The following is a 15600-nucleotide window of genomic DNA, read 5'->3' on the forward strand; positions in this document are numbered from 1 at the left end:
CCATGTGAAAAATAATAGACGTTCTATCTGTGAGGAACTAGAAGAAACGCATAGTGTTCTGCCTTGGATTCTCATTAGGAAAGCTTTCATTTGAAGCAGATGGCAGAATTTTTGGCTTCTCATGACACAGTGAAGTAACTTTAGTTTCTTTCCTCCTGTTTTTAACCTGGAATAATGACTGCAATAGGAGAAAGACAGTCTTTTAGATTTCATGGGGGAGTTCTGTGGATTCTCCTCAAATCTTGGGACAAAACACCTTATCTCAAATAGAAATTGAACAATATTGACTGATAGCCTGACTTTCCTAACACTGCCTTGAATCTGAAACAGAAGAGAAATATCTGTCAAAAGACACAGTTCCTGCCTTCCAGGAAGTGAAACCATAATTGAAAAGAAAGTAGATACAGTTTCACACACAAACACATAAATGCGTATATAAATGTGAGAACACTTTAATATGGTGGCTTCTCAAAAACCATAGAAACTCTGTAAATAAATGGGAGACTTAGTATTATTTTAAATAACCCCTGTCGTTCTGGGTTTAGGATTGCTAATAGGTGTCTGTTAAGTCAAATCTGACGTAGGAAGAGGTCTGCTTTTGCTAAAACACCTTTAAGTAAAGAGGTCATTGGATAGCTCAGAAAAAGAATTAAACAGCTTATATATATTTTAAAATTTTAAAAGGGAAACTTGCTATTTTAGGCTGAAGTTAATATGTGTGGAGAAGGTAGAGAAAAGACTAGCTTCCTAATGAAAATGGAGACCTGAATAATATTTCTTTAAAACTAAACTAACATTGGGAAAATCCTAATTTTTAAAAAAAAAGGATAATAAAAAACCAAAAAGCATTCAGTGAAAAAAAAAATTCTCCTGACAGACTAATAAGGACTTTAATATGATAATCTGGTGTTTATCTGTGCTTTGCTTGTGCAATTGCAGTTTTCTCAGCTATTATGCAAGAGCTGTAAAATGAATACCTAATTGACTCCTGGAGAAAAGTATTACTACTGAAATGACTTAAGCAAACACATTCCGAACTAACAAAGTATTTTAAAATAATTTGAACTGAAAAATGAATGACAGCTAAATGACTGCCATTAACCATCCTACAGGTGCCCCCGGCCATGGCTCATTTTGTTTTTATCGAACACCCACCAGCCGTAGGCCAGCTTCAGCCGCAGTATGTCAAATACTTTGGTAACTTGAATTTTTCTCTCTCACCTGCCAAAATTGCCTGTGAACTTGCAGTACTACTCTATCTACTGCTAGGTGAACTCAAAACAGAGAATGTCCTCGGCTTCTGTTTCTAGAGAGAGGTAATGTGCTTCCGTTGTTTGAAATAGGGTAAGTAAAATGGAACAAGAGGTAGGCACATTGGCCTCAACAATTATTTAGTCAGGAGACAAAATCAAAGCTGGAGAAGAGCTGGAAAAGGCAATTGAACTCTCTCCTGCTTGACATTAAGACGTTTTCTGGATGTGGATCTCCAATTCGTAGAAGTTTATATATCTTTTCTCTTAAACTACATAGGAAGTGTATATAGAAGGATATAGTCAGTACATTCTCATATAATTTTAGGAAGAACTTCTTTTATTCTATGAGATAGTATTTTTTAAAACCATAAAGAGAAGTGTTGAGAGTTTGGAAATAGGGAATAGAAACGTTCCAGCCAGAAAATAAATCTGGACCATACTGACTACTTCCAAAGCATCCTTCTTTCAGCCTTTTCGTGTCCCACTCCATTCAGGTTCTCTGCTCCACCTGGGCAGCTGCCTCCGTGGTTGCACAGAGACTCTGTGGAGCTGAGGCAGGCCACCTCTCAGACATTCAGCTTTTCCCTGGGGCTGGTTGTTTGCATCCATTCTCCAAGCTCTTGCAGACTTCCTGGGTCCTAACTCTGGTAATTCTGTTTTTCTGGCTTAGAGGCACCTGGTCCTAATTCTGGTAACTCTGTCCTCCTGGTTACTATCCTTTCAACCACCTGGCTTCTCATTCTGCTTGCCGTCTTCAGCTGCTCTGACTTAGGCTTGCCTACTAGCCTGTACTACTATTTCTGGGACCTCCAACACTACTCAGTTTTGTTTCCAAGGTCCAGCTTCTTATCTAGTATGCCGAGCCTTTATTTCTGCACTTCTGGACATAATACAGGTGCATCCGAAAGTAATTTGCCAAAGTGTTAAGTGATGACTTGCATGTAGCAAAGTCAGTTCCACTGCAGGGAACGCCAACTCCACATTGGATATTCTACTGCTTTAAGTCACTTGGCCAGTCTAGTGTATTGCATCTTAATAATACAACAAATGACCACAGTAGGTTAGAATCCTAACCTCTTCTAAGGAGCAGCCCCAGCTATATAATCCTGGAATTGGAAGGAATCATATTAGTTCAGCTTCTTTTCTGCTTTTAAAAGCATTATTCAGCATGACTAGAATAAAAGTCATGTTTGGAATCTTTATAAAGCAGAATTCTGATCAGTTTCATTTCCTGAACGAGAATCTTGAAAGCTTCCCATTGCCTGCTGAGCTACAAAGTGAGGGGTGCAAGCCTGGGATGTGCAAGATGAAGCACGGAATACAGGAAGAGAACACTGGAATATCTATGTTCATTTACATTATCCTGTTACATTTCTTTTTTTGTATATTTTTATAGAATATATAATATGTCGATATAGTAGTGCACATATAGTTTATTAATAAATGAATATACATATGCTGGGGTAAATATGCAAAAAAACTTACGGCTATAATCAAAAATGTTTGGAGGACAGTGGCTTTTAGGACAATGATTACCCCTTAGAGCAGCATTTAAGGTACCTCACAACATGCCTTCAACCTGCCTTTCCTGCTACCTCACTCACAAATATTACTCCAATCGGGGCACCCTATGCTCCAGTCACACTGAAGTACTGGACTGGAAGTTCTATGACGGCAGGAATCATGAACATCTCACTCATACTTTGGATACCCAACCCTTAGCACATTGCATAGCATCTACTAGACACTGAAGATATATTTACTAAATGAATGATCAGTTAATAAAACAAGCTTTGTAAGTACATTGTGCTATTTCATATATCTGTATCTTTCCACTTATTGTGCTGTTTGGAATGTCCTTTCTTTCAGCCTCAACCTGGCGAACACCTATAAAACTAGATTTCTTCATCAATGCCTCTGCCCCTACCATATAGTTACTTATGTCCTATTTCGGGCTCCCATACATCTTTCTAATTATTTATAATACATGTTTGTCTTCTTTAATATCTCCCTGTATCCTCAGATCCTGGCATGGTACTTATTAGCACATTGCAGGTGCTTAATAAACACTGTGGGATGATGTGTAAGTGAGTTTCTAAACAATTATTAATCTTTAAAAGGCATTAGAATGTTTCTGCTTCTAATGATGATCAAAAACAGTACAAGACTTGACCCCCAACTGTAAATAACTGGACTAAATATATGAAACCACTGCTTTCAGCTACTAGACAACAGGCAGCACAGGACTGTGATCTCCAGGAGAAGGGAGAAAAATGCAGTGAGTCCTAAGATCACTCCAAGCAGAACATGGATGACTTGATGAGTTAAGGAGGTAGAGATGGAATTAGGGGAGGCTAAGGTGGCTGGAATTTGCAGGAGAGAATAGCAGAGAGGACAGAGCAATGCAAAAGCAGAGATTCAGAAATTTGTATAGGGTCCCTCTTGAATCCTTGCCTGAGCATTAAGCTGTGATTCCACAGAGTGACTCCATGAGGCTGGGCAAAGAATGTCAGGCTGCAAGGTGTTCCAGTTCCATCCAGGCATAGTGGAGAGATAGCACTGAATACTGGAGGCATTCAGTGAAAATGCCAAAACATAAGACAGTAGTAGGGCTTACCTAGCCATAAAGGCTACTCTAGACATGCCCAACAAAGCTTAAAACCAAAAACAAGCCTGGAAAGACTCAAGCTGATCCATAAGCAACTGAACTGAATCTACTAAGTGAAAACAAAACTCAGACCTTCCACAATGTAATGTTCACAACCTCTTGCATCCTCAAAAACTTACTAGACTTGCAAAGAAGAAAACAATGTGATCAAAAACAAAAGAAAATTTGATCAATAAAACAGACCCAGAAATGACAAATAGATTTAGCAGAACAAGAAGTCATAAAAAGATATTACAAACATATTCAAGGATTGAAGGAAAACATAAAAATAATGAGAGAAATGGAAACTATCAATATAAAAAAGGAACCAAATAAACTTTTAGAGCCAAAAATATACTACATCTGAGATTTTTAAAATTCACCAAATGGAGCTTAACATCAGATTAGTCAACGGCTGAAAAGATTGGTAATAGTAATTAAAAACTCACCAAACTGAAGGAAAGAGAGAAAAAAGGATGAAAAATATTGAACAGAGCTTTGGTGATGTGTGGGACAATATCAAGTAGTCTAACGTACACATAATTGAAGCCCCAAAAAGGACTGGGGAGAGAAATGGGTGAGAAACATGTTCCAAGAAATAAGTCCCAAATTTGATGAAAATTTTAAACCAAAACATATATGAGGCCAGCAAACCCCAAGCAGGATAATTACAAAGAAAGTCATATTAAGGCACATGATAATCAAGCTACTGAAAACCAGTAATAAAGAGAAAATCTTTTTTTACACTTAAAAATTTTTTTTATCGAAATACAGTTGATTCACAATGTTGTGTTAGTTTCAAGTGTATAGCAAAGTGATTCAGTTATATATATGTTCTTTTTTAGATTCTTTTCCATTATAGGTTACTACAAGATATTGCATATAGTTCCCTGTGCTATACAGTAGGTCCTTGTTGGTTATCTATTTTATATATAAAAGTGTGTATATTTTAATCCCAAACTCCTAATTTATCCTTCCCCCTCCCTTTCCCCTTCGGTAACCATAAGTTGCTTTTCTATGTCTATGAGTCTATTTGTTTTGTAAATAAGTAAGAGAAAAATCTTAAAATCAGCACTTCCCCTCCAAAAAGACACAGTATATTCAGAAGGACAAAGGTAAGAATTACCACCAACTTCTCATTAGAAATAATACAATCCAGGGAACAATGAAATGACCTCCTTAAGATGCTAAAGAAAAAGGCTATCAAACTAGAAGTCTTTATCCAGAGAAAAATTTAAAGAAAAAAATACCATTTGGGCTTCCCCGGTGGCGCAGTGGTTGAGAGTCTGCCTGCCGATGCAGGGGACACGGGTTCGTGCCCCAGTCCGGGAAGATCCCACGTGCCGCAGAGCGGCTGGGTCCGTGAGCCATGGCAGCTGAGCCTGCGTGTCCGGAGCCTGTGCTCCACAACAGGAGAGGCCACAACAGTGAGAGGTACCGCGTACCACAAAACAAACAAAAAAACAAAAAAACCCCATTAACCTAAAATTCTATGTCCAGTGAAAAGAAACTTCAATAATGAAGGAAAAAATAAAGCCTTTTCCTGACAAATGAAAGATGACAGAAGTGATTGCCAGCCAACCCGCATAATAAGAAATGATTAAAGAAGGTCTTCAGGTGAAAGGAAATTATATTACATAGAAACTCAGATCTATATAAGTGAATGAAGAGCACTGGAAATGTAAGTATATGGGTAAGTATAAACATTTTTCTTGTTTTTAAGTTACTTTGAAAGATAACTGTTTCTGTTCTTTTCCACGGAAATCTTTAGTAAAAGGCGAAAGATTTATACAGCAGAAACTAACACAACATTGTAAAGCAACCACAATCCAATAAAAATTAATTTAAAAAAAGATAACCATTTAAAGCAAAAATAATAATGTATTGTGAGGTTTATGACACATGCAAGTAAAATGTACAATACCAATAGCATATAGGACAGTAGAAAGAGTGGAAGTACATTTTTGAAGGTTCTAACATTATATGCAAAGTAGTATAAGACTATTTGAAGGTAGATATCAGTTAAAGTTATATAGTTTAAACCTTAGAGCTTAGAGCTAAACCTTAAAGTTAGAGCAAACACTAACTTTAAACAAAGAGTTTAATCACTAAGCCAATAGTTGAGAAAATGGAATACTAAAAGATAATTACTACAAAAGAAGACAGGAAGAAAAAGGACTAAATGCGACAAGCAGAAAACAAATAGCAAGTTGTAAACTTAAGCACAACCATATCGACAATTAAATTCAGTCCAATTAAAAGCAAAATTTGTCAGTGGGTTCAAAATCCAAGATCCAACTGTATGGCTGTCCACAAGAAATGTACACAAAATATGAATTGGTAGATAGGTTAAACATAAAGGCTGAAACAAGATATACCATACAAACACTAATCATGAGAAAATTAGAGTAGCTATATTAACATCATACAAAGTAGACTTCACACAAGGAATATTACCAAGAAAAAGAGGGACATTTCATAAGTATAAAGGGATTGATTCATCAAAAAGACACAACAATCATTAATATGTATGCAACAAATATAAGAGCTTCAAAATACATGAAGGAAGAATGACAGAAATGAAAAGAAAAATAGACAAATATGTAATTATAATAGGAGATTTTACAACTCCTCTTTCAGTAATTGATAGAACAAGTAGGCAGAAAATTAGTAAGGATGTAAAAGAGAAGAAGAATACTATCAACCTACTTGATTTAACTGACATTTACAGAACAATACATCAAACAATGGCAAAATACATTTTTCTTTCAAATTCACATGGAACATTCACCAAAAGAAACCATATGAACGACCATAAAACAAGTCTCCATGAATTTAAAAGAATGAATTATCCAGAATCCATTCTCTGACCAAATTAAAATTAAGTTAGAAATGGGTAACATAAAGATGTCTTGAAAATTAAACACCACACAGCTAAATAATCCATAGGTCAAAGAATAAATCACAAGAAAAATTAAAAATATTTTGAACTGAATAATTAAAATATATCAAAATTTGTTGCATGTATAGTACTTAGGAGGAAAATTTGCAGCTTTGAATGCTTACATTAGAAAAAAAAGGTTTAAAAAATGACTTAAGCTTTCACTTTTGGAAGCTAGAGAAAGAAGAGCACATTAAAACTGAAGTAATTAGAAATAAGGAAATAAAAAAGATAAAAGTGGAAAGCAATGAAATAGAAAAGAGATAAACAATAGAGAAAATCAGTGAAATCAAAAGCCAGTTCTTTGAAAAGATCAGTAAAATTGATAAACTTCTAGATGGACTGACGGCTCAAGAAGAAACAAAAGAAAGAAATGAAATACAAATGTTGGGAATGAAAAAGGAGACATAGCTTCAGTTCTTATAGATATTAAAAGTATAATAAGGGAATATTATAAATAAGGAAATTTGGAAAATAAACCCATGAAAAGGAAAAATTCCTTGAAAGACACAATTGTCAAAACTGACACAAGAAGAAATAAAAAATCTGAAGCCCCCTATCTATTTAATTGAATCTGCAAATAAAAACTTTTCCACAAAGAATACTCTAGGCCAAATTCCCTAGTGGTCCAGTGGTTGGGACTCTGTGCTCTCACTGCTGAGGGCCCAGGTTCAATCCCTGGTTGGGGAACTAACATCCCATGAGTGGTACAGCTGAAAAAAAAAAAAAAAGAATACTCTAGGCCAGATGACTTCACTGGTTAATTTTATCAAGCATTTAGGGAAGAATTACTATCAATCTTATACAAATTCTTTCAGAAAGAGAGAAGAGGAAAGGACACTTGCCAATTTATTTTATGAGTCTAGCAATACCCCGATACCAAAACCAGACAAAGAAACTACAATAAAACTTCAAGAAAAATATAAACCATTATGAGTACTGTGAACATAGATGACATAATCCTTAGCAAAATAATAGCAAATCAAATTCAGTAATATCTAAAAATGATAGTATCTTATGACAAAATGGGGTTTATCTCAGGAATAAAAGGTTGGACTAACATTAGAAAATCAAATGTAATTTACCATATTAACAAAACAAGAAAAGCAATATAATTGTCTCAAAAAATACAGGAAAGTTGTTTGACACAATTCAACACATATTCATGACAAAATTTCACAACAAACTAGAAATAGAAGAATACTTCCTCTTTTGATAAAGGGCATGTACAAAAACCCCTATACTTAATATCATAGTTAATGGTGAGACTAAATGCTTTCCCCTAAGATCAGAAACAAGACAAAGATATCCACTTTCAACACTTCTATTAAGTGTTGCACTAGAGGTCCTGGCCAGCACAATAAAGCAAGAAAAAGAAACCAAGGCATACAAACTAAAAAGTATGAAGTAAAACTGTCTCTATTCATAGAAGATAAAATCTTGTAAATTTAAAAATCCTATGAGACATGCTCTCACTCTCTCTTGCGAGAGCACCAGAATCAGAACTAACGGCTGAACAATCATCCATAGGAAGATGCCGGAACTCACCAAAAGATAGCCCACATCCAAAAACCAAGGAGAAGTCACAATGAAACGGTAGGAGGGGCGCAATCACAATAAAATCAAATCCCATAACAGCTGGGTGGGTGACTCACAAACTGGAGAACACTCACACCACAGAAACCCACCCACTGGAGTGAAGGTTCTGAGCCCCATGTCAGGCTTCCCAACCTGGGGGTCCGGCAATGGGAGGAGGAATTCCTAGAGAATCAGACTTTGAAGCCTAGTGGGATTTGATTGCAGGACTTTGACAGGACTGGGGGAAAGAGAGACTCCACTCTTGAGGGCACACAAAGTAGTGTGCGCATCAGAACCCAGGGGAAGAAGCAGTGACCCCATAGGAGACTGAACCAGACCTACCTGCTAGTGTTGGAGGGTCTCCCGCAGAGGCGGGGGGTGGCTGTGTCTCACTGTGAGGACAAGGACACTGGCAGAAGAAGTTCTGGGAAGTACTCCTTGGCGTGAGCCCTCCCAGAGTCCACCATTAGACCCACGAAAGAGCCCGGGTAGGCTCCAGTGTTGGGTCGCTTCAGGCCAAACAATCAACAGGGAGGGAACCCAGCCCCACCCATCAGCAGACAAGTGGATTAAAGTTTTACTGAGCTCTGACCACCAGAGCAACAGCCAGCTCTACCCACCACCATTCCCTCCCACCAGGAAACTTGCATAAGCCTCTTAGATAGCCCCATCCAACAGAGGGCAGACAGCAGAAGCAAGAAGAACTACAATCCTGCAGCCTGTAAAGAATTCAGAATAATGATAGTGAAGATGATCCAGGACCTCGGGGTGGGGGGGTGGGGGGGAATGGAGGCAAAGATTGAGAAGATGCAAGAAATGTTTAACAAAGACCTAGAAGAATTAAAGAACAAACAAATAGAGGTGAACAATACAATAACTGAAATGAAAACTACACTAGAAGGAATCAACAGCAGAATAACTGAGGCAGAAGAACAGATAAGTAACCTGGAAGACAGAATGGTGGAATTCACAGCTGCAGAACAGAATAAAGAAAAAAGAATGAAAAGAAATGACAGCCTAAGAGACCTCTGGGACAACATTAAATGCAACAACATTCGCATTATAAGGGTCCCAGAAGGAGAAGAGAGAGAGAAAGGACCTGAGAAAGTATCTGAAGAGATTATAGTGGAAAATTCCCTAACATGGGAAAGGAAATAGCCACCCAAGTCCAGGAAGCGCAGTGAGTCCCATACAGGATAAACCCAAGGAGAAACACACCGAGACACATAGTAATCAAACTGGCAAAAATTAAAGACAAAGAAAAATTATTGAAAGCAGCAAGGGAAAAATGAAAAATAACATACAAGGGAACTCCCATAAGGTTAACAGCTGATTTCTCAGCAGAAACTCTACAAGCCAGAAGGGAGTGGCAAGACATATATAAAGTGATGAAAGGGAAGAACCTACAACCAAGATTACTCTACGCGGCAAAGATCTCATTCAGATTCAATGGCGAAATCAAAAGCTTTACAGGCTAGCAAAAGCTAAAAGAATTCAGCACCACCAAACCAGCTCTGCAACAAATGCTAAAGGGACTTCTCTAAGTGGGAAACACAAGAGAAGAAAAGGGCCTACAAAAACAAACCCAAAACAATTAAGAAAATGGTAATGGGAAGATATATATTGATAATTACCTTAAACGTGAAAGGATTAAATGCTTGAACCAAAGACACAGGCTCGCTGAATGGATACAAAAAGAAGACCCTTATATATACTGTCCACAAGAGACCCACTTCAGACCTAGGGACACATACAGACTGAAAGTGAGGGGATGGGAAAAGATATTCCATGCAAATGGAAATCAAAAGAAAGTTGGAGTAGCAATACTCATATCAGATAAAATAGACTTAAAAATAAAGAATGTTACAAGAGACAAGGAGGGACATTACATAATGATCAAGGGATCAATCCAAGAAGAAGGTATAACAATTATAAATAATATGCACCCAACATAGGAGCACCTCAATACATAAGACAACTGCTGACAGCTATAAAAGAGAAAATCAACAGTAACACAATAATAGTGGGGGACTTTAACACCTCACTTACATCAATGGACAGATGATTCAAACAGGAAACACAGCTTTAAATGACACAGTAGACCACATAAATTTAATTGATATTTATAGGACATTCCATCCAAAAACAGCAGATTACACCTTCTCAAGTGTGCATGGAACATTCTCCAGGATAGATCACATCCTGGGTCACAAATCAAGCCTCAGTAAATTTAAGAAAATTGAAATCATATCAAGCATCTTTTCTGACCACAATGCTATGAGATTAGAAATGATTTACAGGGTAAAAAAACACAAACACATGGAGGCTAAACAATACGTTACTAAATAACCCAGAGATCACTGAAGAAATCAAAGAGGAAATCAAAAAATTACCTAGAGACAAATGACAATGAGAACACAACGATCCAAAACCTATGGGATGCAGCAAAAGCAGTTCTAAGAGGGAAGTTTATAGCAATACAATCTTACCTCAAGAAACAACAAACATCTCAAATAAACAATCTAACCTTACACCTAAAGGAACTAGAGGAAGAAGAACAAACAAAACCCAAAGTTAGCAGAAGGAAAGAAATCATAAAGATCAGAGCAGAAATAAATGAAATAGAAACAAAGAAAACAATAGCAAAGATCAATAAAACTAAAAGCTGGTTCGGCAAGAAGGTAAACAAAATCGATAAACCATTAGCCAGACTCATCAAGAAAAAGAGGGAGAGGACTCAAATCAATAAAATTAGAAATGAAAAAGGAGAAGTTACAACAGACACCGCAGAAATACAAAGCATTCTAAGAGACTACTACAAGCAACTCTATGCCAATAAAACAGACAACCTGGAAGAAATAGACAAATTCTTAGAAAGGTGTAACCTTCCAAGACTGAACCAGGAAGAAACAGAAAATATGAACAGACCAATCACAACTGAAACTGTGATTAAAAATCTTCTAACCAACAAAAGTCCAGGACCAGATGGCTTTACAGGTGAATTCTATGAAACATTTAGAGAAGAGCTAACACCCATTCTTCTCAAACTCTTCTAAAAAATTGCAGAGGAAGGAACACTCCCAACCCCATTCTACGAGGCTACCATCACCCTGATACCAAAACCTGACAAAGATGTCACAAAAAAAGAAAATTACAGACCAATATCACTGATGAATATAGATGCAAAAATCCTCAACAAAATACTAGCAAATAGAATCCAACAACACATTGAAAGGATCATACACCATGATGAAGTGGGATTTTTACCAGGGATGCAAGGATTCTTCAATATATGCAAATCAATCAATGTGATACACCATATTAACAAATTGAAGAATAAAACCCATATGATCATATCGATAGATACCGAAAAAGGTTTTGACAAAATTCAACACCCATTTATGATAAAAACTCTCCAAAAAGTGGGCATAGAGGGAACCTATCTCAACGTAATAAAGGCAATATATGACAAACCCACAGCCAACATCATTCTCAATGGTGAAAAACTGAAAGCATTTCCTCTAAGATCAGGAACAAGACGAGGATGTCCACTGTCGCCACTATTATTCAACATAGTTTTGGAAGTCCTAGCCACGGCAATCAGAGAAGAAAAAGAAACAAAAGGAATACAAATTGGAAAAGAAGAAGTAAAACTGTCACTGCTTGCAGATGACATGATACTATACACAGAGGATCCTAAAGATGCCACCAGAAAACTACTAGAGCTAATCAATGAATTTGGTAAAGTTGCAGGATAGAAAGTTAATGCACAGAAATCCTATAAACTAATGATGAAAAATCTGAAAGAGAAATTAAGGAAACACTCCCATTTACTATTGCAACAAAAAGAATAAAATACCTAGGAATAAACCTACCTAGGAAGACAAAAGACCTTTATGCAGAAAATTATAAGACACTGATGAAAGAAATTAAAGATGATACAAACAGACAGAGAGATGTACCATGTTCTTGTTGGAAGAATCAATATTCTGAAAATGTCTATACTACGCAAAGCAATTTACAGATTCAGTGCAATCCCTATCAAATTACCAATGGCATTTTTTACAGAACTAGAACAAAAAAATCTTAAAATTTGTTTGGAGACACAAAGACCCCGAACAGCCAAAGCAGTCTTGAGGGAAAAAAACGGAGCTGGAGGAATCAGACTCTCTGACTTCAGACTATACTGCAAAGCTACAGTAATCAAGACAATATGGTACTGGCACAAAAACAGAAATATAGATCAATGGAACAGGATGGAAAGCCCAGAGATAAACCCACGCATATATGGTCAACTAATCTATGACAAAGGAGGCAAGGATATACAATGGAGAAAAGATTGTTTCTTCAATAAGTGGTGCCGGGAAAACTGGACAGCTCCATGTAAAAGAATGAAATTAGAACACTCCCTAACACCATACACAAAAACAAACTCAAAATGGATTAGAGACCTAAATGTAAGACCGGACACTATAAAACTCTTAGAGGAAAACATAGGAAGAACACTGTTTGACATAAATCACAGCAAGATCTTTTTTGATCCACCTCCTAGAGTAATGGAAATAAAAACAAAAATAAACAAATAAGACCTAATGAAACTTCAAAGCTTTTGCACAGCAAAGGAAACTACAAACAAGACGAAAAGACAACCCTCAGAATGGGAGAAAATATTTGCAAACGAATCAATGGACAAAGGATTAATCTCCAAAATATATAAACAGCTCATGCAGCTCAATATTAAAGAAACAAACAACCCAATCCAAAAATGGGCAGAAGACCTAAATAGGCATTTCTCCAAGGAAGGCATACAGATGGCCAGGAAGCACATGAAAAGCTGCTCAACATCACTAATTATTAGAGAAATGCAAGTCAAAACTACAATGAGGTATCACCTCACACCAGTTAGAATAGGCATCATCAGAAAAAATCTACAAAAAACAAATGCTGGAGAGGGTGTGGAGAAAAGGGAACCCTCTTGCACTGTTGGTGGGAATGTAAATTGATATAGCCACTATGGAGGTTCCTTAAAAAACTAAAAGTAGAACTACCATATGACCCAGCAATCCCACTACTGGGCATATACCCAGAGAAAACCATAATTCAAAAAGACACATGCACCCCAATGTTCATTGCAGTACTGTTTACAATAGGCAGGTCATAGAAGCAACCTAAATGCCCATCGACAGATGAATGGATAAAGAAGATGTGGTACATATATACAATGGAATATTACTCAGCCATAAAAAGGAATGAAATTGAGTCATTTGTTGAGACGTTGATGGACCTAGAGACTGTCATACAGAGTGAAGTAAGTCAGAAAGAGAAAAACAAATATTGTATATTAACGCATATATGTGGAACCTAGAAAAATGGTACAGATGAACTGGTTTGCAGGGCAGAAATTGAGTCGGAGTTGTACAGAATAAACGTATGGACACCAAGCGGGGAAAGCGTCAGGGGTGGTGGTGTGATGAATTGGGTGATTGGGATTGACATGTATACAGTAATATGTATAACTAATAAGAACCTGCTGTATAAAAAAACAAATAAAATAAAATTCAAAATTTATAAAAAATTTAAAAAGAAAGTAATTATTGATATGGTAAAACAAATCCTATGAAATGTTCAAAAAAGCTATTAGAATTAGTAAGTGAATATAGCAATGTCCCAGCATTCAAGGTCAATATACACAAAATCAATTGTATTTCTATAAGCTAGCAATAAACAATTGGAAAATGAAATAAAACTACAATACCACTAACAAAAGCAATTTTTAAAAAAACATAAATAATGGGAATAAGTATGCACACTATAGTGGATGAACAAGATCCGTTTACTAAAAACTATGAAGACCTGTTTACTGAAAACTATAAAACATTACTGATGGAAATTAAAGAGAAATTAAATAAATGGAGTGATATATTATGATTATGGATGGAAAGACTTTTAATATGTCAATTCTCTCCAAATTTATCTATGGATTCAATGCAATTCCAATTAAAATAGTAACAGGCTTTTGTGGGAATAGAGATTGCCAAGATGATTGTAATATTTATATGAAATTCAAATAACCTAGGATATCCAAAACAACTTTTGAAAAAAGAGAAAAAAATTAGATGACTTACACAATCTGATTCCAAAACTTATAAATCTATAATAATTAAGACAGTGTGGTATTGGCATAAGGATAGACATATAGGTCAATGGAGCAAAAGAGAATCTAGGAAGAGATCTGAACACTTATGGTCAATTGATTTCCAACAAAGATGCAAAGGTAATTCGGGGGCGGGGGGAAGGATAGTCCTTTCAACAAATAATGCCATAATAACTGGATATCAGTATGAAAAAAAATGAATTTTGACCCTTATATCACACCATATTAATAATAAAATCCAAATGTATAACATTCCTAAACTGAAAGATAACAATTCATACTTGTAGATGAAAACATAGGAGAATAAGATTCATGATGGTAGTGTGAACAGAGATTTGTCAGGACACAAAAGGCACTAGCCAAAAAAGAAAAAGGAAATAAAAAAGACAACTTAGCCTTCATCAAAATTTAAAACTTTTGCTCTTCCAACAACACTATAAAGAAAACGAAAAGGCAAGTCCCAACTGGGACATATTTGCAACTCATATATCAAACAAATGACTTGTTTCCAGGTTATATAAAGAACTCTTACAATTTGATAAAAAGAAGGCATACAATTCAACTAGAAACTACACAAAAAATTTAAACAGAATCTTTACACTTCACAAAAGAAGATATACAAACACATAAAAGATATCAACATCAGTAATCATCAGGGAAATGAAAATTAAAAGCATAATGAGATAACATTACAGAGCCACTATAATGGCCAAAATTAAAAAGAGTGATCTTACTAAGTATTGGTGAGAATGTGAAGCAACTGAAACTCATACATTGCCAGCGGGGATGTAAAATGATACAACCACTTTGAAAAACAGTTTGGCAATTCCTTAAAGGGTTAAACATATAGCATACATATCACATTGACCCAGCCATTCCACTCCCAGGTATTATCCAAGAATAATAAAAACTGATGTCCATAAAAGATCCTGTACACAAATGTTCGTAAATGTTCCTAACAGCTTGATTCACAATAGCCTCAAGATGGGAACAATCCAACTGTTGATCAACAGGTGGATGAATGAAC

The 15600-nt window shown here is 36.1% G+C and overlaps 1 protein-coding gene and 1 non-coding gene across 3 annotated transcripts in view; both read right to left on the reverse strand.

The window, feature by feature from the left end:
* The window catches only part of CAMKMT (calmodulin-lysine N-methyltransferase), a 402917-nt gene that overhangs the window by 120120 nt on the left and 267197 nt on the right, over positions 1–15600 (reverse strand). The window lies entirely within an intron of this gene.
* On the reverse strand, positions 5600–5712 carry LOC115854351 (U5 spliceosomal RNA). The gene has a single exon (XR_004039975.1). It is a non-coding gene; the product is annotated as a U5 spliceosomal RNA (small nuclear RNA).

The sequence above is a fragment of the Globicephala melas genome, chromosome 12, assembly GCF_963455315.2.
Source record: "Globicephala melas chromosome 12, mGloMel1.2, whole genome shotgun sequence".
Taxonomy (NCBI): domain Eukaryota; kingdom Metazoa; phylum Chordata; class Mammalia; order Artiodactyla; family Delphinidae; genus Globicephala; species Globicephala melas.